The 25093-nt window shown below is 41.0% G+C and overlaps 1 protein-coding gene across 3 annotated transcripts in view; it reads left to right on the top strand.

Moving 5' to 3' along the window:
* The window catches only part of CPQ (carboxypeptidase Q), a 438881-nt gene that overhangs the window by 999 nt on the left and 412789 nt on the right, over positions 1–25093 (top strand). The window lies entirely within an intron of this gene.

The following is a 25093-nucleotide window of genomic DNA, read 5'->3' as shown; positions in this document are numbered from 1 at the left end:
CTGGAGAATCATTGTCACCATAATATTATTTATCGTATTTCAGAAAGATAAGAGTGAATCAAGACGTAGAACCACATGACCCTGCTCTTAGTAACTTGTTTGTAAAACCAGACATTTCTCTTGAATGCATGATTAGGAGGTGTCCTGTTTCCCTGAGACAGGTACTGGCTAATTTGTGGGTGACTGAAGAAGGCCGACTCTAGTGCAGAGAGGAGAAGAGAGACATTTATCTGTGTGCGGATACTTTGGAAATTGCATAGGCCGAGGCTTTTTTAATATGTTTGGTCACTGCATCAGTTCTAGGATGACTTTGGACTTGTCACTTGATCTCTTCAGTTCTTAATTTCTTAATCTCCAAGATGCGGAAGACTGTGGGGACCACTTCCAGAGTTAGACTTCTAGGATACAGGTGGCAAACGCAAGGCCTGTGGGCCGAATCAGGCCCCCTACCTTGTTTTATCCAACCCAGCCCCTTGTTTCTACCCAGCGGCAGCCCCGAGCTCTTGGTTAACTGTTAAGGAGTAGTTACATTTGTACAGTCCTAACATTACGTTCAGCCCTTTGAAGGCACCCACGAGGCTGATGTGGCTCCCCGTGAAAACGAGTTTGACACCCCTGTTCTAGGATGCTACTATCAGGGTTAAAAGGTAAAATTGCAGGTGATTTAATGAAGTTCTATTTACCTCAGCTGCTCTGCTTGGGAGTTCTGCACAATCTTGACTCTCCTTTCTTCTCTGCACCTTGCAGCTCACTCCTCTTCCTCTCTGTATCTGCTACAAAAGGACCTGGGAGCTCACCACACTCTGGGCCGGTGGAGAGAAAGGAGGGCAGGATTTTATTCTGCATTGCCGCAGGCTGCCTGTCCTGGCTCTGACTTGTTCTCCGTGCAGCCCAGACTGACAATGCCATATATTTCCATTATATCCAGGGAATTGGAACACTATTAATTTGTATGCATTTGAGGTTAGTTATCATGGATCACAACATTTTGGAGCTGGAAGGACCTTAGAGATTTTTAAAAAGCATTTATGGCATTTCACATATTTATTAAAATATATTTCGCATGCTACATTTAACAAAATCAATGTCCCAAACAGGTTAAGTTGAATAAAATAATGTTACCTGCTTCACTTATTTCAACTCTGTTGGGAGATGTGGAGCCAAACATGGTGTTTGGTGAAAACACCCAACTTTCTCAGACTTTTTTTTTCCCCAAAGAGCCAATTATGGGGTCATATGTTGTTCATCCATGGAATGTAACAAAGCTAATATCTACAGGGCACTGCCTGCCTGCTAAGCATTATTATATATATTTATTTATTTACTTTTACTTATATTGCCCCGTTTAATTCTTAGTACAAGCCCAAGAGCTAAGTACTAGTGCATTCCCTGTTTAAGCTTCCTAACTACAAACGGCGCTTGAAAAATGTGTAAGTCGGGTGCTTGAAACACAGGCAGATGGAGGCAGGGTGTCTTTCTGAAAGACGGACAATTCCAGGGTACACTCTGGGGCGTTGTGGGTAAGTGAATTTAGGATGGGAGCCCGGGGGTGGACTGGTTCAGATTGAATTACAAAGAATTGGTCTTTATACCATTTTGAAAATTACTGAATCCCACTGGAGCTCGGGTACACGCAGATACTTTGACCTAGATGCAGGTGCATCCTACGTTTAAACACTCAGATTTACCAATGTAGGTGGTAGAGAATGGGTGACAGTGAGAGCTATCATCAGTGAGTGGCTCTTAAGGGCTGCGAACTGTAAGGACCAAGCGATGTTGTTTTTTGGGCTCGCTTGGTAAGGCACTGCCTCCCAACCTGCTTCTTAATGCTAAATATTTGAATTTATCCTACAATTACTGTCAAATGATCACATATTAAATAAAAATACAATGAAGTTATGTAGGATGAACACTCTGCTGTACTTCCTGATGATGCCAAAATGTGTCTTTCTGTGTCTGCACATGCCTGTGTCCCCACACGTATCAACCTCTTCCTTTATAAGAACGACGGCTCCTAATGCAGACAAGGTCCAATGCCTGCATCCCTGTAATCCAGGGACTTGAGTACAAGACGAGTTTCCAGGACCTTCATAATTAACCGACAAGAGCAAAAGAAGGGCTCATAAAACAAGGGGATAATTATTTTGTTTTTTTCTTTGTCAGTTAAGTTTAGTCTCATGGAAAGCAGAGACCACCTGAAAAACTGAGAGCCGATGCCAGTTTGATTTAGCTCAGGAGGCTGGAATTTTATGCCCTGGAGGTCGGTGTGATGCAATAGACCTTCTCATTGCTCACAATAGTATGGGGGAAAGACATTAAAGCAACAATTTTTATTACTTTCCCTGGAGCTAGAACCTTAAAATGTACTTTATTCTCCCCCTACCCTTTCTAAACCACTTAGCTTAAAAAAAATAAACAACCCATTCATGTGTTTGCTATAGCCAGGTTATCAGTCCTTTCTCTTTATTCCCGAGCCCTGCTTCTTTCATGCAGTAAAGAAGTTGGATTGATATGCTTCTAGATCTCTGGAATTTTTCTTTAGTGATTTTATGTAGCACGTATTAATTACAGTAACCATTTCTTGAATGTGTACCATGTGCCCAGTAAAATGCAGGAGATACTGAATTTAAGTAGGAATGTGACCTATCCAAAAATAGTGACACCATGGGTGACGTGGAAGTGGTCGCCACTCATTCCCCTGGCAAAGGAGCATGGGGAGAGCCGAGGAAGACTTCACAGAGTAGGTGATTCTGAACTGGATTTTGAAACCTAAGAACCAAGGGAAGGGAGAAGGATGCTCGAAGCGAGGAGAACTTCCTGGGCAAGGAAAAGGGAGTGAGTAGTAGAAGCCTGGCGCTCCCAGGAAGAGCTGGTTTCCGTAAAGGGGTCTTGTGAGGTTGGCGCCAGAGAATGCAGGTCCTCGAGTGCTAATGCTGCTTGGATTTTATGACAGTTTACATTATCTTTTTTTTTTTACAAGTGTCTTTAAGCTGAAATTTTAAGCGGATGATGCAATGTGGATTTTCTTTAGAAAATAGCTCCATGAATAATGTTTCAGTGGAACTGATGAGGGAAAAGCCAGGAGGCCAGAAGAAATGATACTGTTCTTGCTACAGTCCAAATGAAATAGGATGAGGGTCTAAACTAAGAGTTTGAGAAATATTCAGAAAATAGAGAAGGTAGCATGTAATGACTAGGACATGGGAAAGAAGGTCGAAAATAATCCTGAGATTTTGGAATTGCTTGACTGGGTGACTGGAGATGCCACCATGAGAATAATAGAAATGAGACAAGGAAGAGATTTTGAGAGAAAGACTGTAAGTGGAGGTAAATGTGGAACATTCAGGGGAGATCCCCAGGATACAGCCTTGACTATAGCTGTACTATGACATCATATAGTTGAGACTTGTCAAAGGTTATGACAAGTCCCGCCCTGGCTGGTATGGCACAGTGGATTGAGCATGGGCTGAGACCCCAAAGGTTATGACAAGTCCTGTCCTCAGACAAATCATTTCCCCAAGTCACTTAAAAAGAAGGAAAAAAACACACTAGCCTTGACTAATGACCATTACACCATATTTAAGGCAAATTTATTAGAACTCGAATTGCTATGTAAGTTACAGTGATGGAGAAAAGGGGACAGGTAAACAATTGAGGGGTTACGATAAGCCAGCAAGATAAATCAAAATACAGCAACACAGAGGGGAGTAGTTGAAAGGGACACAAAAGAACAAACGACAGGAGTGTAGCAGAGAGGACGGTTGAGTAAGGACACGGTGTGGGCAGATTTGGAATACAGAGAAAAAACTTGAGCTGGCTCTTCCAAATAACTATACTTCTTTACAATAAGAGTCCTCATTTTATTCAACATGTCAGGAAAAGACATATGGAGACTGGTCAGAGGTACTGGGCAGAGGGTTTGATGTTATTTTGCAGAGGAAGTGTTGGGAGACTTTGAACTAAGGGAAGAATGACAAAGGAAGAGTAAGATACAGCAAAAAGGATAATGATTGGGAGGAATTTTCAGAACACTTAATGGATTCCATGACAGCCGCTAACAAAGATGGTAGGCTGAAGCAGTGCTCTCAGTGTTTGTGACATTACAGTTGCTTGGAAAAAAGAATTTATTAGCTTAGCATCTTATACTAAAAATGTTTTTAAAACTTGATTGTTACATGAATCTTCAGAAGCAGGTACATCCAGGCACTGTTATTTTTCTTTTATAAACTATAAATCTGGGTGCTTAGGAGGCCGAGTTTGCACCAGATTCTATGGCTGGAAAGACGTTCAATCCACTATTTTATTCATTGTATCAGAGACTCTCTTTGCCTTGGAACCTTGGCCTTTTACAGTGTGTGCCTTCCATCCCCCACCATGTCACATTATGTGAAAGTAAAGGGGATGATATTTGAAGGCCAACAAAGCCAAGATCTTCAGGGAGAGAGGCAGTGATGGAAGGGATTCTTGGCACCAACTCTGCTATGAGCAGGAGAGGTGGTCTTGAAGACCTGTATGTAGAGAACATCTGTAGAAGTCAATGACACTTTCAATATAATAGAAGTCCACAGTCTAAAACGGTCTTATGGTTACATCTTCTCTGAGACAAATATGCCCTTTATAAAGTGACCTTAATCACTCCTTAATATACTGTCTGGGTGTATTCAGATTTTCAAATACAGTATACATTTGCAGTAAGCTGCATCTACATTGATTACGTTGTATGTGAAGACTTTTCTGACTAGAGCATCAAATATGAAGATGGGGACTGGAGCTGGGTCCCCCAATTATCAGAAACCATTTACAACTTATTGAACATAATGATTTGCAGTTAAATGCATCTAGCTACGTTGAATGTTTACGGAGCATCTATAAGTAGGGAGCTGGGTAGGAAAAGTTTAGCAGGGAAATAAAGAGACAAACCCAGCTCTTGGACTGCCCCTGGTCTGATGGTGGACCCATGCAGATAGTACCGAGTGTAAACTCACCAACACCGCAGGGCAGCGTAGGGAGACCAGAAAGTCGTATGGGCCTTGAGTTCCATATTATTATTAAAATGAAACCAAGTATAGGTCGTGGCTGGGTATCTCAGTTGGTTAGAGCATTGTCCCCATGTGCCAAGGTTGTGGGTTTGATCTCCGGTCAGGGCACATACAAGAAGCAACCGATGAGTGCACAAATAAGTGGGACAACAAACAGTCAGTGTTTCTGTCTGTCTGTCAGTCTCTCTCCCTTCCGCTCTCTAAAATCAATTAAAAAAATGAAAGCAAATATAATTCAAAGCAAAAAGTATTAAATTAGATCCAGAATTATTTTGTATTGAAAAAGGATATAATCTCTGAGGAAGACAGCATAGTTGTGACTTCTTATGGACCAAATATCGAAAAATACTTATCCTCAAATTATATAAAGGAAATGGTTAGAAGTGAGAAAATGACCAAACAATTTGTAGGAGACCTTAAGAACTGTTGTTTACATGACAAATCAAGTAGACAAAAGCCAATGGTTATACACCAAAGATAAATGGTAGGATTTTGAATAATGTCACTAATGAGGTTGAATATAATTTATAAGGGTGAACAGGGATACAGAAAGTTACTAAATATATATTTAATATTATTCAAATATAATTATTGTATGGATATATGTTTATTATACATATGTATGTATATCTATCTAGCTAATGTATGTATATCTATCTATCTATCTAGCTATTACCTCTTAGTTGTAGAAAATTTATTTATTCCTTGAAACATTTATGGAAGATGGTAAAAAAAAAATCAAATGAAGACTTAAGTGACTTCCAGAGTCCTCCTGGTCCAGCACCTCAGTTCTCTGGTATAGCTCACTTTTGAGATGATGAAAAGAAAACATTTTCTCTTTTTCTTGATGTTGTCAAACTGTTCACATAGTCCATCTTCCACCTTTGTATACATGCTCTTTTTGTGCCCAGAATCATTTTGAGATTTTTTTTACTATTATCAAAATACATGGATCTATGTTATCCGTGACTCATCTGATGATGGAGTTGTTATATTCAGTTATTTCTAAGTCAAGAATGCTGTATGTATTTTACTGCCAAGTGCTCTGTCCGAAACACCTGGCTGTACTTCTACAGGTTTTTCTTTGCATTAGCTTCCCTGAATTAGTTCAGGGAAGAAAACCAGCAGCCATAGGAATGACTGACTAGAGAATGATGAATACCAATGAAAGTCTTTAAGTAGAGAGCAAGTCATGGAATTCAGCACTGTGCTGACTCCATTTCACTACCCACTCAGTTCAAATTTTTTTAGAGTTTACCACTTAAACTAATGACATGCTAGCACCCCATATTCTCCCTAATTTAATGATTAAGAACATGGGCTTTAAAGTGGTTTTCCTCAGTTCAAATTTGAGTGCCAGCAATACCCAAGTGACCTTGGACCAACTACATGTCCTTTCTGTGCCTCAGTTTCTTTATCTGTAAAGTGAGGATAATAATTATAACTGGCTGTGGTAGGCAGAAGAGTGTCCACATACCCTAATCTCTGGAACCCGTGAATATGATAGGTTATGTGGCAAAGAAGAATTAAGGTTGTAGATGGAATTCAGGTTGATTCCTGAATTCAGGTTGATTCAAGAATTCCATTCTTGTAGATAGAATTCAGTATTTGATCTTAAAGTCGGGAGATTACCCTGGATTACCTGAGCGGATTCAGTTAACCGTGGAAGAAGGGCACAGAGGAAGAGTCAGAGTGCTAGGGAGATGTGACTAGGGAACAATGACAAGAGAGCTGCAGTGTGGCCACCTCTGAAGATGGAGGAAAGAGGCCGTGAGACTAGGGGTGTGGGTGATCACCAGATGCTGGGAACAGCGAAAATCCTCCCCTTAGAACCTCCAGAAAGGAATACGGCCCTGCCAACACTTTATCTGGTGAGTCGAATGTTGGACTTCTGACCTGCAGAACTGTAAGAGAATAAATTTGGGTTGTCAAAGTCACCACGTTTGTGGTCATTTATTACAGCAGCGATAGAAAGCAAATGCGTTGCTCTCTAGGTGTGTTGTTAGGGTTAAGAAATGTAGACACGTAGGATAGTCCTGCCACGTGGCCAGTGCTCGGTCAGTAGTAACCACCGTCATTTATTGGTGCTTCATCTTCAAGGAAGAAACTCGCCTGTCTTTGCCCCTTTGTCATAGTTGTCTTGTGATTATGCCAAATTGTGCCCTCCTCACAAGAATGAGGAGCCAGGAGTTTCTGTCTGTCATGAGAGTCCATAATCATTCCACGGCAATTTGCAAAACTGCTGCTTAACCCTTCCTACTGGTTTATGGCTCCAGAGGGTTCTGCACAAGGGTGACCTGTGCTGTGACTCCCTGGGTTTGCCTGTCTTTCCAGATTTTAGGGTGGTGGTTTGCTTGGTACCCTCCATTCTCTGCTGGGTGCAAGGGACATTGTGCATTTTCAGGCTGTTCAGTTATTTTGTTGTTGTAAGGACAGGAGTGACGGCTTCCAAGCTCTTTGCGTGTTTGCGCTGAAGTCAGAAGCGAGGTGAATGCTGTCATTGCCCTGTGGCTGTTCGGAGCTCCTCTGGGTTCAGGGGCTCTGCGTCTCCGCACTTGACTTCTTTCTGATTTCTCTTCTCTGGTTTTCAATTCATCGATTTCATTCCCAAACATGCTCTTGCTGTGTTTTCTATTTTAGTTAATGGTACTCAGTCAGTGAGAGAGGAGGTAATGTGATGTGTCTGAAATATGTGCTTTAACACAGGCTCAAAATCTGGGAGGTTATCCTTAATTTTCCCTGTTTCCTCGTCCTCCAAAATGTATAAGTAACCAAATGCTGTTGTTTCTATCTGTGATGGCTCCTGAATGTTTCTGTTCCCTCCTCATCCTTTCTATCATCGCCCTCATCTTGCCCATTATTATCTCCTGCCTTGGCTAGAAGGAATCTTTTAAACCGCTTCACCCTCCACACCACCTCACGAGTTGGTTCATAGGCTGGCTCCTACTGCTTCCCTCCTCAAAAGACCTGTGTTTGAGAACTTGTCTGTGGAATAAGGACTAAACTCCTAATATGGTACTTCAGGTTCTGAAAGATCTGGCATTAAGGTAGAACTCTAGCTGCATTTCTGGTACATTCACTTACTGCCTTTGTTTGCTAGGGCTGCCATAACAAAATACCACTGGGTGGCTTAAACAGCAGAAAGTTATTTTCCTGCAATTCTGGAGGCTGGGAATCTAAGATCAGGGTGTCAGCAGCCTTGGTTTCCTCAGAGGCTTCTCTCCTTGGCTTGCAGGTGGCCCTCTCCTCGTGGTTTCCTTACGCACCCTTTCTTCTCTTCATGCACATGTCTGACGTCTGTGTGTCCAAATTTCCTCTTCTCATACAAACAGCCATCAGTTGTATAACAGCCCACCCTGATGCCCTCATTTTAATTTAATCATCTCCTTAAAGGCTCTGTAGTCACAAATGTAGTCACATTTCAAATGTACTGGAGGTTAGGACTTCAACATATGAATTTTTGGTGTATGGGACACAATTCAGCCTGTAACATGGACTGTATCCCCATGCATTCTGTGTGTGTGTATGACATCACATCATGAGCGCATGTCATGACCCACAAAGTTCTAAAAAATACTGATTCTTGGGTCCTGCCCAGCTCTCTAGCTTCTGAATTGCTAGGGCTGAAATGGGACTGGGGATACATTTGTTGCATGTATATATTTAAATTTCTCCTGAGTGCTTTATAATCCTCCATCTCCCCTAGACTTTTTACCATTTCTGGGAAACACATTATAAAGGTTCACACCTTGGCTCCTGGTTGTTCTTTAACTAGAAATACCCTTCCTACAATACAGCTCTGAAAATTCATATATCCTGCAAGGCTGAGCTGAAATGCCATCTTCTGTGTTATTTCTTCCTGTTCTCTCCTGTGATGATCCATATTTTATCATCATTTTATTGTAAATACGTGACAACCTATTTCCTTCTGTTTTGTATGACAGTAATTTGCCTTCCTCTTTTACTGGCTTTGTGGAGCAAAGGCTGACATATTCTTTATTTCTGTATACGAGCATCTCTAAAACAGTCGCAGTCACTCTGAACATAGTAGGTAATCAATCAGTGTTTGCAGTATAAATAAATGAATGCACTCCTTAATAAATGCTAGTAATTTCCTTATGATTTTTATACATTGGAATTCATTGGACAAAAATAGCTTGTCAGGTATCAAGCAAGTGTCAGCACTTTTATTCTTATATTAAATATCCTTAACACAATACATAAACAGTGTCTTTAATGTGTATTTCCAACTTAGGACCCGAAACATTTAGAAATTCCATTTGAAGATGGTGTTTGATAGTAAGAAGAGGGTACAGTGAAGACGTCCTACCAATTTCTGATAATGGCATTTTTGTGTGTGTGTTGCATTTTTCAAAGCCCAATGTGGCTTAATTCTTAAAAGTGAATGGATTTTCCCATTTTTGATATATCCTTGTTTATCCTCCCAAACCAAGTGCTTCTTTATGGCTGGTATGTCTATTAGCTGAGTTAGAAAGTTAATGAAGAACAGAAACAATTCTTGAAATAATTGCATCAACTAAGACCTCATTTTTGGTCAAGGATCTAGAGTGTAGCATTTCCTTTTTGTGTGATTTCCCCAAAACTACGAACACTTCAACTCTACACTTTGCAGAGCTGGAATAATTTCCTCTCAAGTCTTTTCTCCAAAGCCTTTTCTGAGCCAGGGCAGGCAGCAACAGAGATTGGCAGGGGAAGGACTGTGACTACTCCTGGGGGAAGAAGGAATCAGCTTTGAAAACACAGATGAGCTTTTGGATGTGGAAATTTACAAGGCTCAGGGAGCCCTGAAACATCTCTAGAAGCTGAGCCCAGCAGAATAATGGGAGGCTGTGCGCTGGCTTGGCACTGGAGTCTGTCTGGCACGAACAACACTGTAAACAACCTTCCAAACATTTGCATCTGCATACATGACATTCGATTCTCAAACCGTCCAATTAAACACTTGTCAATGGAAGAAATGTTTGCTTCCTCAGCTGACGTGGCATCAGCCTGGCCTTTCTGAAGGACAAGCAGTTTCAGCTGATACTGTCGTGTGCTTTTCTTTTGTGGACCTGAGCTTGTCCTCCTTGTTCAGAGAAAAATTCTTCTTGAAAGCCATGGAGACTGTGCCAAGCTGTGGACCATGGGATTAGGTTAGATAACTAAAGAAAAATATCCAGGCTGTGAGCACTTTTCAAACCCAAGAAAACCTTCCTCAGGGCTGTAGTTTCTTTTATACAGTTCTAAATGCATAGTGCTTAAAAATTATAAAAGTGATAGAAGCTGAGAAAAAGAGAAAAAGGCTATGCTGGTACATTTAAAAACTATAATTCTTGTGAGGACTGAGTATATTTTTCACAACATCTCAACAAATACACATCGAACCAATGTTAATATTGGGGTTGCGTGTGCATGTGCAGGATGCGTGTGTGTCCCTGTCCTTGTCCACAGACACAGAAATGCTCTGGAGTAAGTCACAGTGACTGGTTTTGGCCACATGGTATAGGGACGTAGTGGAAGAGAGGGAGGAAATAAGGCAGAAGAATTCAATTTAAATTGTTCTTTAGAAAAGTTCAAGTGTATGAGGAAGTGGGAAGTGTTGTGACTCGGAGTAAATTTCGCAATTCTACTACCATGAATTCTCTAGTTCATAAAATAGGAAATACAATAACAGGAACATCAAAGGTTATTGTCAGGATTAAATAAACTGATCTATGTAAACGGATTACAGTAGCACTTTCCACTTTGTAAATGCTCAAAAAAATCTTAGCAGGACGTTGAAGCATTCCTCTGTGGAGAGGAGAAGGAGCCAAGGAAAGGGAGAAAAATTGGGTAGTTGTCATGCTTGTGGATGGAGAGTTTGGCTTTGGAAAGGAGGGTGGGCCATGCTTTCACTGGGACATGAGCTGAGAAGGACTGAGTTTCGAGGTGAGGGTGAAGAAAGCCAAGGCCTCTCACGGTCATATTGTCTCCTCACTTGTGTAGACGAAGAGAGCTTTTGTTGAGCATGAGGGAGGCAGGGGTGGAATTTGGGGCTTAAGGAGAATGGAAAGACTTTGTAGCAGCTGTTCTGGGAGATTTGATAGGGGTCAGCTGAAGATAAATATAAGGGTTGCCAAGCAATACAGAGGACCCAGTTGAGATCAGACAGCCTGTCTATAGTAGAGACATTTGGCATAATTATGTAAATTTTGATGGTGGTATCGTGTGCCCTGGAGCAAGGACACAGACAAGTCAAAAGGCCCTGAACTAAGGTGAATCTGAAGTGGTGAGTTGGGTGGATAGCAGCCCAGACAGACTGGGGGTGAGGAGGTGTCAGCCATTCCAGGCGGCTATGACAAAGTACCACAGTCTGGGAGGCTTACAGACAATGAAATTTATTTCTCACAGTTCTGAAGGCTAGAAGTCGGAAATCATGGTGCCAGCTTGGTCAGATTCCGGTGAGGGTCCTTTTCTGGGTTGGCACAATGCCATGTTCTCATATCTTCACGTGGTTGAAAAAGAGGGCGCGAGAGCTCTCCAGTGACCCTTTCATTAGGGCACTAATCCCGTTCACCAGGGCTCTACCCTCATGACCTCATTCCCTCCCAAAGACCCCATCTCCTAAACCATCACATTAAGGTTAGGATTTCAACATACGAACTGGGGTGGGGGGACCACACTTGGTTTATTGCAGGAGTCTCTTCACGCAGACAGTCAACATCAGTTTGGCTGCTACTCCAGGCCACACGTGTGCTGAGTGATAAGAATAGGAGGATGAGACATGGCTCCCTTCGAAAGCTCAAAAGCATTTCTTGAGCTTCTATATCCTGGGTGGATCATTCATATGACACTGACTTTTCTTTGAAAAGCTTTAAGCCTACTGACACAATCTGGGTGATCTTGATTCGGATTGTGGTAAACTTTGAAGGAGGTGAGCAGAAGATGCTAAGAAATGAAAGTGGACATTCAACACAATCCGGGAGAAGAGGAGCCAGGTCAGGGAAAGTATGCTGGAAAAGGTTGTGCCTGAGCTGATTCGGGATGCTCGTAGGAGAGCGGGGGTAGTGAGTGGCAGAAAGGGAGAGGGAAAAGCAGGGCAAGGTGCTTGATTTGTTCAGGGCAGCTAAGAAAAGGTTGTAGAGACAAGGTTGTCAGATTCTGATGACCGGTTGCAGTCTATGCGGGTTTCCCCCCACTCATCCAGGCAATTCTCAGACTGCAGCTGGGTTTCTTACGAGTCAACTCAATTCCGACACCACTGTTAAAAGAATAAAATACAATACCAAATAAATTTAAAGATAAAATTGGCTTTACTCAGCCTTTCAGGTATTGTGCAGCATCCCCTCTGGCAAATAGAAAGGAGCCCTGAAGAGCTTTAGAAAAAGAAAGGCTTTCAAAGGCAGAAGGTGGGTGAGACAAGGAAATATTTAGTAAAGAGTGGATTGTTTCAGGCAAGACCACTGCAGTGCAGGCCATGGGGGCCTCTCAGGCAGGTGACCTCACTCATGCTGACCAGAAAATGCCTGACCGCTTAAGATGGCATTCCTGGGAAAGGCTGAGACTGCAGTTAGATTACATATTAAGTCTCAGTTTGGTGATGTGGGCTTAGCGCAAGTGACTCCATTTTGGGCTTCATTTTCCACAGGTGAGGGCTTGGCTTCACACACGGGCCCTCCACTCAGATGTCAACCACCAGTCCACGTTGTTACCTGTGCTTCTGACCAGCTGGCTGTAGATCAGAAGTGCACACAACCCTTTCCTTAGATTTGATTAACTTGCCAGAGCTGCTCCCAGAATTTGGAGAAACATCTTGTTTACTAGAGTACCATGCCCTTATTATAAAATAATAACCTGGGAACAGCCAGCTAGAAGAGATGCATGGGGTGAGGAATTGGGTCTTCCACGACTTCTCAGGGCATGCATCTCCCCGTGTCACCAACCTGGACACTCTCTGAATCCTATCCTTCTGGGTTTTTATGTGGGCTTCATAACACAGGCATGGTTGATTAAATCAATGACCATTGCAACGGAACTCAATCTCCAGCCCCACTCCCCTCCCTGGCTGTTGCGGGGGCAGGGCAGTAGGACTGAGACTTCAGATCCTCCAGTCACATGGTTGATTCCCCTGACAACCAGGCACCATCCTTAGGCATGGTCCAAAAATCACCTCATTGACTTAGGAAATTTCATGGGTTTTAGGAGCTCTGTGCCGAAAGTGGGGACAAAACCCAACTATATATTTCCTAGTATAAATCACAATATGATGACATTATGCTACTGTTGCTAAGTGAGAGAAATAAAAATCTGCATTAAAGTGATAAAAAAAATTTACTGGTAGGAAGAGGAGAAAGAAATGTAAGAGTATAGAACGACGGGACTTAGTGACTGATTATGGGAGAGAGAATAGATGATTTTGTACCTTTCAGCCTGAATGATAACAACAGTTATGGTTTTATTAACAGAAAGAGGGAATTCCTCTTGTTGAATTAGAGAAGCTTTGGGGGGGAGGAGATGATTTTGGAGATGTTGAATCAGAATATTTGGCAGTAAGTGAAAGCAATGCAAATAAAAGGAGAGGAAACCGAAAGAGGTAAGAAGTAACTCTCGTAACTGGGAAGTTTAGAGAGATAGCTGGCTTTCAGCAAGACTGGATCCAGAGAGGGCTCATGTGATGTAATACGAACCTATCTCTGTCCTTCTCATCTCTACTTCTTGATTCTGCAGACAGGCTCCCGGCATTGGGCAGGCACAGTGGGTGCCTGAAGCTCCAGGTTCTCATCCTAGAAATCCCAGTGGAAGAACTTGCATTTGCAACATGCATATGTTTTTAAATATCTTTTATTACCCTTCAGGTGTATTGAGGTCAGCACATCAGGAGATGACAGCCATTGAAAAGATAGTTGGTTATTTGGTTTCCAAGGTGGGTTGCTAAGCCATGTAGGGGAGCACCAGGGTCAATTAGGAGGCTGAAGGAGTGAATATAGACATAAGAATCCTTAATAAAATATTAACAAGTAGAATTCAGCAGTATAGAAACAGAGCTATATAATCTGTATAGAAAAGGACACACGATTCAGGGGGGTTTATTTCAGGCAGTCAAGGCTGGTTCAATATTTGGCAATCAATCAGTGTAATCCCCCATGTTAACTCTTTAAAGAAGAGAAATCACGTGATCATATCAATTGATGTGGTCAAAGCATTTGAGAAAATTTAACATCCTTTCATGATTAAAACTCTCAGAAAGATAGAAATAGAGAAGGGCTTTCTCAATTCGATAAAGAGCATCTAGTCGAATATACAGCTTAAGTGAAAACCTATGCTTTCTGCCTTAAAGCAGGATAAAATGGGAATAATCAGTTTACTTGATTTCAAGCCTTATTACAGAGGTGCAGTAATTGGTGGAGAGACAGACACACAGATCCATAGAGGAGAACAGAGAACAAAGAAATAGACCCAGGTACGCATATCCGCTGATTTTCCACAGAGGTGCCGAAGCAATGCGTTGAAGGTGATGGCCTTTTCTACAACTAGTGGCTCCATCATTTGGACACCACCAGTATATGGACATTGACCTAAGTCAGTTAACTCAGAATGGGTCATGGACATGAATGTAAAATGTCAAACTACACAAGTTTTAGAAAATAATAGGAGAAAATCTTCAGGGTCTAGAACCAGGAGCTCTAAGATTGACACAGTGATTATGATCCTTAAAAAGAAAAATGTGATACATTGGTCTAAATGAAAATGAAAACTTTCTCTTTGGAAGACCCTGTTAAGAGAATGAAAAGACATGATACCGATTGAGAGAAAATATATGCAAATCACATACCTGACAAGTGACTATGTCTACAATATTAAACTTTCAAAACAACAGTTGGCAAAACAATCCAATTAGAACTTGGACAAAAGATAAGAAGAAACATCTTACTAAATAAGACACACAGGCAAATAAGCACCTGGAAAGATGAGCGTTATTTTCCACTAAGGAAATGCAAATTCAGTTGACAAGATATCACTCTACACTTATCACAGTGGCTAACAATGTAAAAAAGTGACAACACTAAATGCAAACATGTGGCAAATATGTGGAGAAACTAAATCACTCACACATTGTTGGTAAGAATGTAAAATGTCACAGTCACTCTAAGAAAAGAGTCAATTTCTTAAAAAAATTAAACATGCAACGACCATGAAAGCAGCAATTGTACTCCTGAGGATTTCTCCCAGAGAGATGAAGACGTATGTTTGTACAAAACCCTGTACAGCTTTACGTGAAACAGACAAAACCTGGAAACAATGTAGATGCTCTTTAATGAGTGAATGGTTAAACAAATCGTAGTATACCCATACTATGGAATACTGTTGAGCAATGAAAGGGAACAGACTATTGATATAGGAAATGACTTGGATGAGAAGAAGCAAATTCTAAATGTTATATGCTGTATGACTTCATTTATATAACATTTGTAAAATGACAAAATTATAGAAGTGGAGATGAGATTAATGGTTGCTAGGACTTGAGGGGCTGGGGGTGTCCATACAGGGAGGAAGGAAGAGTGGGTTTAGCTGTAAAAGAGCAACATGAGGGATGTTAGTGGTGATGGAAATGTTCTGTGCCATAATTGTATCCTGCCGTATTCTTGTTCTGACATTGTACTGTAGTTTTGTAAGATGTTACATAGGGGAAAACTAGGTAAAGGGTACATGAGAATCTCTATTCTTTCTTATAACTGCATGTGAATATATTGCATGTGAATATACAATTATTTTAAAATAAAAAGTGTAATTAAAATAATCTTAATCTCTGGCGTATCTTCCTTCACTGTGGTTGACAATCTAGAATATCTTGTTAACTAGTGATATGCTAATCTACAAACATTTACTCTGAACTTCTGCATTGTACTCACCATTATGGACATACTTAGACATACCTGTACATGTTTTTTACACATACACACATACTTGGGTTTGCATCTACTCTAAATTTTACAATTCTAGAAGCATAAGATTTCGAGTACATCTTATCTTGAGTGTGTGTGTGTGAAAGGCATGTGCAAGTATGTCTGAGGGAGTGGGCATAACTCCCTTCATAGTTGTAATGTTTCATTGTGGACTATAGGAGCTACGGTGTAAAGGGGTATTTGTAATCCTGTTCAGCTCTTAACTTTCCAAGAAGAATATCCTCTCTTAGCATACGTAGCTTTACTGCATTACTAACATTGTATCGTCAAATCCATGTGAATTGTACACAACAAAAGAGAAACAAACAGCCTAGCTAAGGTTTGGCACTTGTAACTAGGAACCTACCAATTTGAGGTTTGTTTTAATGGAGTACCTTTAAAAGAATATTCTCCCGAGTAACTCTAGTGCTTGGAATGAATGGAGAATCATATGAAGAATCTATAATATATTTCCAAAACTTGGGAAAAAATAAAACTCTTATCAAGTTTTCTTTGGTTTGTATTTATGGAAAAAAGTGGAATTTTAGCATTTTAGATGTTCCCTAATTATCAGTTAATTTGTAGCATATTACTGAAGAACTGTTTTCACAACCAAGTTATGACTAGAGTGATATACTTCACTAATATGATTTTTAGGGATCTGGCAGAAAAATAGATTCTGTCAGACCTTGTGGTTTAGAAGAATTCCTAAAAATGTAGGTGAAATAGATGAAGTTTTTTTTTTTATAGAATCAGATCATTGTTTTTCTATACAGCATCCAATACCAGCTCACTATATAATGAAACCATAAAAGCAAAATGAAGTCGTAAAACAAAGAGGAGGCAAAAAGCTTCGAGGACACTGCAAACTGTGTCTGAGCTCGGCTGTGCTACAGACCACAAAGCAGAGAGTCAACAACCACCCCGGGCCTGGGCTGGGCTGCTCCAATGTGCCGCCACTGCAAGGCTATCTGGACAGTGTGTTACACCTGCCTTGTTACACAAGCCTCTGCGCTTGTGTGTTACAGTGGGACCAGCTCTCTGAGCAGTTCTGGCCCTGGCCATGCGCCTGACACTGTTCTAGGTGTCGGGCACAGCAGTGAACAAAACAGGTGAAGATCCTTGCTCTCATGGAGTTTCCATTCTAGGTTGGAAATAGGGGCAAGCTAAATAGGTAAGTTAATTTGGTAGGCTGTTTGCAAGGACATTTCGATGCAGAAAAAATAAAGCAAGGGAGGAGGTGGAGGACTGCTAGAGTGGGTGGAGTTGTTGAAACTTTGACCGTGGCAGTCAAAGGAAGATTGACTGAGAAGTGAAATTTGAGCAAAGCCTTGAAGGCACTATGTCCCCTTTGGTTGTAACTGTCCCAAACAGAGAGAACAGTTGATATAGAGGTTCAGAGATAGGAAAATCCCACTTTAGCAAGGAGGCCAGAGAGACTAGAGCAGAGGGGTGGAGGAATAGAGATGAGGCCTGAATGTAGCGGGGGCCTTGTGGGCCATCCTCGGGCCCTCAGCTCTTACTGTGAGAGAAGGTGGTGAGCAGTTTGAGGGCTGTGAGCTGGAGGGCACACGGTTTGACCAGATAGCTTTGGTAGGATATGAGTATTGTGTTGCCTTGCTAAGTTAGAAGGGGCTCAAGTGCCATATTGCAGGAATTCCAATAAAATGCTAACTGGGGAATAGGGAGGTTAGAATGAAGAAGAAAACAGAACACCTTGACTAGACTTTTCTAATGCTTTTAAGAAAGTGAAGGCAGAAGAATGGGATAGTCTTGTAATTAAAAGTCTTATTTCTAAAATAATCATTGGACTAACAACAATGAAACTGATCACAGGAGATCTGTTTTAGTAGGTAGTACAAAATGTTAGCCACCATTATGGTATCTTAAAATTTTGAGCATCGCAAAAAAAAAAACCGAAGCTGGCATTTCAACTGGGATTCCTCCCACTGAAAAAACCAGTTGGAAACAGAGAAAGGGAGACTTCAAAGAGAAAGGGAGTCTGAGAGGTAGAAAGGAAGTGTATGTATTATCTGATGTTTTTGTCCTTCCCTTAATGATGTGCTTGAAACACTTTTATGGGTTTATGGAGACTAGTAAATATACTTATTTACATTTCATTCAAGTCAGGTCTATACGGCTGAATAGTACGACTCCGTTGTCTCAAATGTATAAGACTTCATGACCCAAGTAAATTTTTATATTACCCTGAATTTGTATTACTAAGGGTATATGTTTGCTTAAGAAATGCTTGTGGAGACCTCGAAATAATGAAAAAATATCAAACATACCTGGCTAAGGATTATCGCATTAGATTCATGTTTCTCTAGATAAAGGTCATCCATTGCAGGCACATATTTTCAGGTTGAAACTCAGAATAGCAGTTCTAAAGAAGAAAGATTCAAACAAAATGTGAACGAGATCTTTGTGCTTGTTGATTTGAAGTAAACATTCTCAGCCTATCCCACAAAGGTACATCCCACAGAACTTTGGAAATCTTCATTTGTGTTTTGTCTTCAGTAAAATAAAAAGTGCCTTTGAAAAACTGTTTGTCTTTGCATGTAAAGGTAGAAAGAAACTTTTGATGTTTGGCAACAGATGTGCTTAAGAACAAAAATGAGGTAGCGTTATCTTTTTTCTTTTTCCTCCTGGGGATCATAATCAGACTGAATATTGAAACAGTGATACCTGTTAGGGAAGACTATTTATCTTGCCTGTCCCTGGAATAAGACAAAAATACCCGCACAAGTGACATCTTCTTTGGAAGAATAAATACTAAGTATATAATTTTTTTTGAGAATTTGTGAAGATACATGAGTCAGATAAGAGAAAACGTGTAAAGCAGGATTTAAAATTTCTATAGCATTTGAGATAATACATGCAAGTGGACACAGCACTCCTTGCCCTAAGCCGCTGGGTTACTCACTGTGGGAGGCTCCCCCTATTATCAGTGGCCGTGTACCCTTGGAGAGAGTTCATTCCTTTTTTCTTTACAATTGAATGGCAGCTTACTGTGCATTTTGTTCTCACCTCGTTTTGTTCTTCTGGCATTTCTCCTGGGATGTTGTTCAATATTTGTTCAGAGAGAGCACTTTATTCTTTTTTATAGTTTCATGTTCTACCTTATAGAACTACCATAATTTACTTAGTCTGCTATTTATGGACAGTTACGCTTTCCCCAAACTTTTGCTGTTACAAATATGTAACAGTGAATATCCCTGAATGTAGATCATTTTGTCCATCTGTGGGGAAATTTCTAGGAGAGGAATTTTTGTGTTAAAATGTGCATGCTTACGTACAGACTGAGCTCCACAGAAATTGTAAGCTCCTAGCAACAAAATGGAATTCTACCTATTTCCTTATTCCTCATCACCACAACAATGCGTGTCAGACCTTACGATCTTCGGCAACCTGATGGAAAGGAATGGCATCTGTTCTTAGTTCTCGTTTCTCTCAGGGATGATCTTGAGCAACTTTTCCTGTGTTTTAAGGGCCATTTGTATTTTCTGTGACCTGTTGGTTCACGTGTTTTTAAAAGCATTATTGATCTTTTCAGTTCTTCCATATTGTTTTCTAATCCATTAATTTTAATTTTTATTGATTTCTTATTTATTTCTTCCCTTTTATTTTATGTTTCAGTTGAGTGCTTAAATCTTTTTTGTTCTTCCTTGTTACTTAACAGTTTAGCCATATCTCTTAGCTAATAGTTATCTTGTTTTTCTATATAATTTTTTAAACCGTATGTTGTTTTCCTTCATTAATTTAGACATCCTGCATTTGAACTTTTGATGTTTATCCTCGATGCAAAGGTTAACAGAATTTAAAAATATCCTGATGGTAGAGATTTTGTTTTCTAGCTTCATCATTTTGGGGTTTGACTGCATTGTGAATACAGATGGTCTCTACTGCTTCTCCTCTTTTAAAAGTTGTTGAAGTTTTTTTTTTGCTTGTTTGTTTCCAAATAGCCAGTTTTGTGAATTTACCAGGGAAGGAGGTGCAGTCTCAATTTTCAGAGTATATTATTTTAGGGATACTTTATTTTATTTACATTTTCTAGATTCTGAGATATATTTTGTCTGCCTGTTCAGGTGTATATGGAAAGAAAAGAACTGAAGTTCCTATTACTGAGATTTTATTTTCTACTCTAAAACTTTATTTTCTGTAGGTTTTTCTTTGTGGATAGTAATGCTATATTATTAGGTACTTAGATATTCATAACAATGTTCATTTTGGCTCATATCCTTTACATTGTAAGTTATCTGTCTTAATGTATTTTATTCTGCATTCAAACTCTTGGTATCAATATCATGAACCTTGTTTTTCTTTATTGTTTACTATCACCAATTATAGCGTTTGCCCTTCCTTTTATTTTCCGCCTTCCTGAGTTACTTACTGAATTTAATGTGGCTTTTGTTTGTTCGTTTGTTTGCAGTTGGATTTTGCTTTGAGATTCAGTCTAAAAGCCTTTTTGTTCTTTCAGTAGGTATGTTTAGGTCATGTGTATTTATAGAACTAAACGGTTTTAGTTCTATCATTTTTTGTTTCTGTTAATTGACAATATTAACTATATTTCTGCTTTTTTGTTTGTGTGTGTGTCTTCTCTTAATTTGAATGATTTGCATTTTTCTAGCAGTTATCTCTATATTTTTACATAGTTCTCTTTATTCCTTACTATGAGCACTGATGAACTTGGCAATTTCCACTTCTTTTGATCTCTAGTATATAAGAATATTTTAGGGATAAGTAACTGAAAACCCGCCTAATGGTTGCTTAATCAAGAAAGACGTTTGCTATCTCAGTAGTAAGTTTAGAAGTAGGTCAGTTCTAGAGTCTCTGCCACATCTCGAGGACTCAGGTATTCCTGCCGTACTATGCTCTGCCCTTCAGCAGGTAGGCTTCTCTTCATGGTTGTCTCTTCCCGGCTGCATTTACAGGCATGAACTTCCTACAGAGCTGTGGCAAGAGGCAGAAGAAAGTGCTGTTTTGTCTTCTGATATTTCTTCATAAGAGCAAAGATGCAAGTCTTCCCTCATGTTTCACCGGCCAAAGTTGAATCAATTATTTCTGTTAAAACCAGTTATTTAAAAAAAAATAGGTTTGTGAAGACTGGCTTAGAATAATCAGTGATCATTCCCTGGAGCTGGGGAGAGCCCCTCATTGCTCTACCAACAATGAAGCAGGGAAGGACAGATCTGTGCAGGTCCCCACTGGTATCTGCTACCTCTGCCTGTGTAAGGTGAGAAAATCAGCAGAAGTGTATTACCACTCACTTTCTTGGCCCCCTGCTGTCTCAACTTTTGTTAACTATATATTGCTACCTGTTAGGGCTTACACCATTCATTTTATCCTGTAACTATCAGTTATTTTGTCAGTTTTCCATTCATATCTTGATTGGCTCAAGTTAACATCCTAGCAATTTCTTCCAGGAATGGTGAAGCAAAGAGAGGGAATCAAAATCTTTGGTTTCATGCATGCTCAAAAAATGTTTGTCAGCTGTCAATATACTCCAGAAGTTTTATTGGATATAAAATACTTAGTCCTAATGTATTTATTTCCCTGAGGATACTTCTCTAGTCAGGGAAGAAACATGGAGTGTATGGGTTTGGATTCCATACAGGTTCCATTGCTTTGATTATGCTGTTGAGGCCACTCATTCTGCATATGTTTGATTTCCATTTTCTGGTTTTCATATTATCATTTTTGCTCTAATCATTTAAAAAATTTTATTTTTGCTGTAACCATTTTTTTACTTGGTCATTTATATTATATTCTGTCACGTTTCTCATTTGGGTCTTTCATAATCCTTGCTTTGTTTTCAGCAATTTTTAGTCTTTTTTAGTTTTCCCTAATATGTCTCTAATTTCTCCAATGGTGTGAAGCTTGCTAATAGGTAAGTCATCACTTTCTATTGCCTCACTGTATTTCACTTGAGCTATTGTATGTTTATACTGAGTTTTCATTTTTGTAGAGGCATTGCTTATTTTGGGTTTATGATATTATATTTGGCCACAATATCATCTGCTCTGTGGCAATATTTTTTATATTCCACTTTTTTTCCTGTTCCTTATGTTTTAGTTTTGTTGCTTGGATGTAGTCTCCCACCCTGTTTTTTTAACAGACACGTGAAACGAAGCTGTTTCCGGGTCAGCTGTTCGTACAGGGACAGGGGTCAAGGCTATGTTCTAGACTAAGAGCAAGTGGCCTTATAACAGGGGGCTTCATGAGCGAGTGTGACTTTTTAGCTTTTACTTTCCTCCCCAGTCCTTTGCCTTCAGCTTTTTGAAAATATGGTGCATGCATGTCACTTGTTACTCATTTCCAGCTACCTCCTTTTTTGGTGTGTGCAGTTGGGTCCCGGAAGTCTCCTGCTGCCAACTGTGTACCTACTGTCTTTATTGGAAACGAGGGGCGATTAGCTTTTCCTACCAGGGTGGGATACTGCAGACCTGTCCTCTGCTGGTTTTGCCTCAGATCTGTGTAGCCAGGCATGCTCTCTTTGGATGTCGTCCTGCAACCCCATTTGGCCTGTGACACAGGGTTTATGTGTCTAATGCAGGGGGATGATGCGTGTGCCCTGCTCTGTTGGATGCCATAGTTGCTGACCTGTTCAGACTTGGCAGTCTCTCCTGATAATAGTAGGAATTGGGAAAGGCTGGCCCAGAATCCTCTCCCTACCTACGTTTGTGGAGCCACATCATGATTTCCTTTCCTCATAATATAACGATATGACTGCCTCTGTGGTCTTTTATGAAACACAATATAAAATGTCTTCCTAGCAACCGATACCCCAAATCTAGGAGGTTCTGTGAACAAGAATTCCAGAGAAGGGGAGAGCAGAGCCTTGACCCCTGGACACCAGCCAAGTGTGGAGTCAGAGTCTTCTGGGCTCTGATGTACAGAGGTTTAACCTTTCAGGAGATACGAATTCTGGGGGAGAACAGAGACCAAAGAAAATATGGTTTGAATTTATTTGATGGCTAAAGTTTTGATGCTAGAGCAATTGAGGAAAAGAAATAAGCACTTGCAGAAGGAGGAGGCCAGGAAGAAGTGCCCTGACTGGGATAAGAAGCTACACCTGTGGGGGCCCCGATCGCACAGTCAGGGAAGAGGGCCGGTAGTGAACCGCTGAGATTGTGCCCAGGCTACAGGGGCAGGTCAACCCTGATGAATTGGCTAGTACTTCAGATTTTTAAAAATGCCATGAGGCTTAAACAGAAATGCCTGTTGTAAATCTTTGCTCCCTGAGCCACTGGTTTGCCACTTCTGTTAAATTAGGGCTGAGGAAGACTTTTGTGGGGCTACTTTGGCTTTTGGCTGGCTGGCTTTTACTCGGGGTTGCCACTTATGATGGACAGCGGGGACATTTCTCTTCATCAGTTGCAGTTTGAGTGACATTCTTCTGACTGAACCGGCAAGTTGGCAACGTTAAAATACAGTTTTCAAGGAGGTACTAGACTTTCAACCTCTTTTGAAATAATCTACAACCACAGTTTCATGTTTATATGCCACTAAGTTCAACTAAATTGGGCAAAATTTACGTTGCAATTATTGAGTGGGACCTTTCCCTTTCTCTTGGAACTGGGCCCATCTTGGGTGACCAGGGCCCAAAATGAGGCCAAAGATGTATAAAGCACCCCCTATTTTAAAGCAAGCTTCAAATAACTGGGGTCAGACACCCAGAGCTCAGTAAGAGGTGGCTGAACTGTTCTTACAATTCCAGACTGTCACCCATGCTTCCCCTATTCCTCCTGATAAAAGAAGATGTAGGCAGAGGGGAGAAAGAAGTCACTGCTGCAGTTTTGAGTTGCTGACCACATGTTATGGTGTTTCCCTCCTTTCCCCTGGGGGGCTTCATGACTAGACAGAGCTCCAAGAAAGGCAGACTCCTAGACGAGAGCCTGGGGTGTCATAGGAGCCTGGCTGCTCCCTCCTGGCTGGACGTTGGATGAGATGAGGCAGCATTAGCATGGACTGGAGCTCAGTGTGGGGAAGGAAGAAGAGAGCCTGAGATGAGTCCCTGATGTGTCAGTTGTATGTGAACTTGGAAATTGGTGTCTAGCCTCTTGCCTGACTGTAGTGGTCTACAAAAGCTGATAGAGAAGGGACCATGGGCTACAGTGTCTGCGAAGACAGAGGAAATTCCTCACCTCACCTGAAAGGCCAGGAAGAAAGAGGATTTTCATGGTTGCTAAGGCTTCACAGAAGAAGCATCCAGAATGGGAGGAAGTGTGGGAACTGCCATCTAGTTAGGAGATGCCACATTTACTGTGATGGTTGGGGGCATGAACCACTGGCAGAGACAAGATGGAAACACAGTTGTTCCCTGTTTTGAGGGCATTCTCAGTCATGGACAGAGAGGAAGTGAAGCCGAGCATTTCTCCAAGTAAACTGCATGCCCCTTTGGGTAGGAATTGCCAAACGAGTGAAGACCCCCCGCAGCTGAGAGAACCAGGCGCAGCCAGAGAGGAAGCGCAGAGAGAGCCCCCACCTCTCACGGGCAGCTGGTCTGATACGTCAGCCCCTGCTACCGCTCAGATTTCACCTGCTCTAACACACCTGCTCTAACACACTATGCACTTAGGCCTGGAAGCTGGAGGTGGAGGGTGGAGGAGGGACACTGGGCACTGAGTACATCTTCTCTTTAATAAAAGAGGGGTGTCGGGGGGAAGAAGAGCAGACCAGGGCCCCTGCTCCCTCTAAGCCCTGATCTGAAAGTCGGCTGGCCTGGGCAACACAGAAGGGAGAGAACTTAAAACTGGATGTGAAACTGGGATTTAAAAATTAAATAGTTTGAGTCTTAAATACGGGAATGTGACTCTTCCAACAACTGAAAGTGATTGGAAAATAGTGGACCCTCCTCAGATACTACTAAGGGACAGCAATTCACTACAGCACAACTGGCAGGAGGGACTGGGGAAAATAAAATCATTTCATGTGATCCATTGGGTTCAGACCATCCAATTACCTGGTTATATACAATATAGTAGAAAGAATATAGCTATTATAGTCAGAATGATTTGGGTTTGGTTCCTTGTTCAGCCACTTACTTTCCACATGATTTTTGGTAAATTACTTTCCACACAGTTTCCTTAACTGTAAAATGAGGATGGGTTGTCACATCAACCTACAAGG

This window comes from Artibeus jamaicensis, unplaced genomic scaffold (assembly GCF_021234435.1).
Source record: "Artibeus jamaicensis isolate MK-2021 breed Jamaican fruit bat unplaced genomic scaffold, CSHL_Jam_final scaffold_916, whole genome shotgun sequence".
Taxonomy (NCBI): domain Eukaryota; kingdom Metazoa; phylum Chordata; class Mammalia; order Chiroptera; family Phyllostomidae; genus Artibeus; species Artibeus jamaicensis.
Note: the sequence above shows the minus strand (reverse complement) of the source record. Positions and strands in the feature narration are given on the sequence as shown.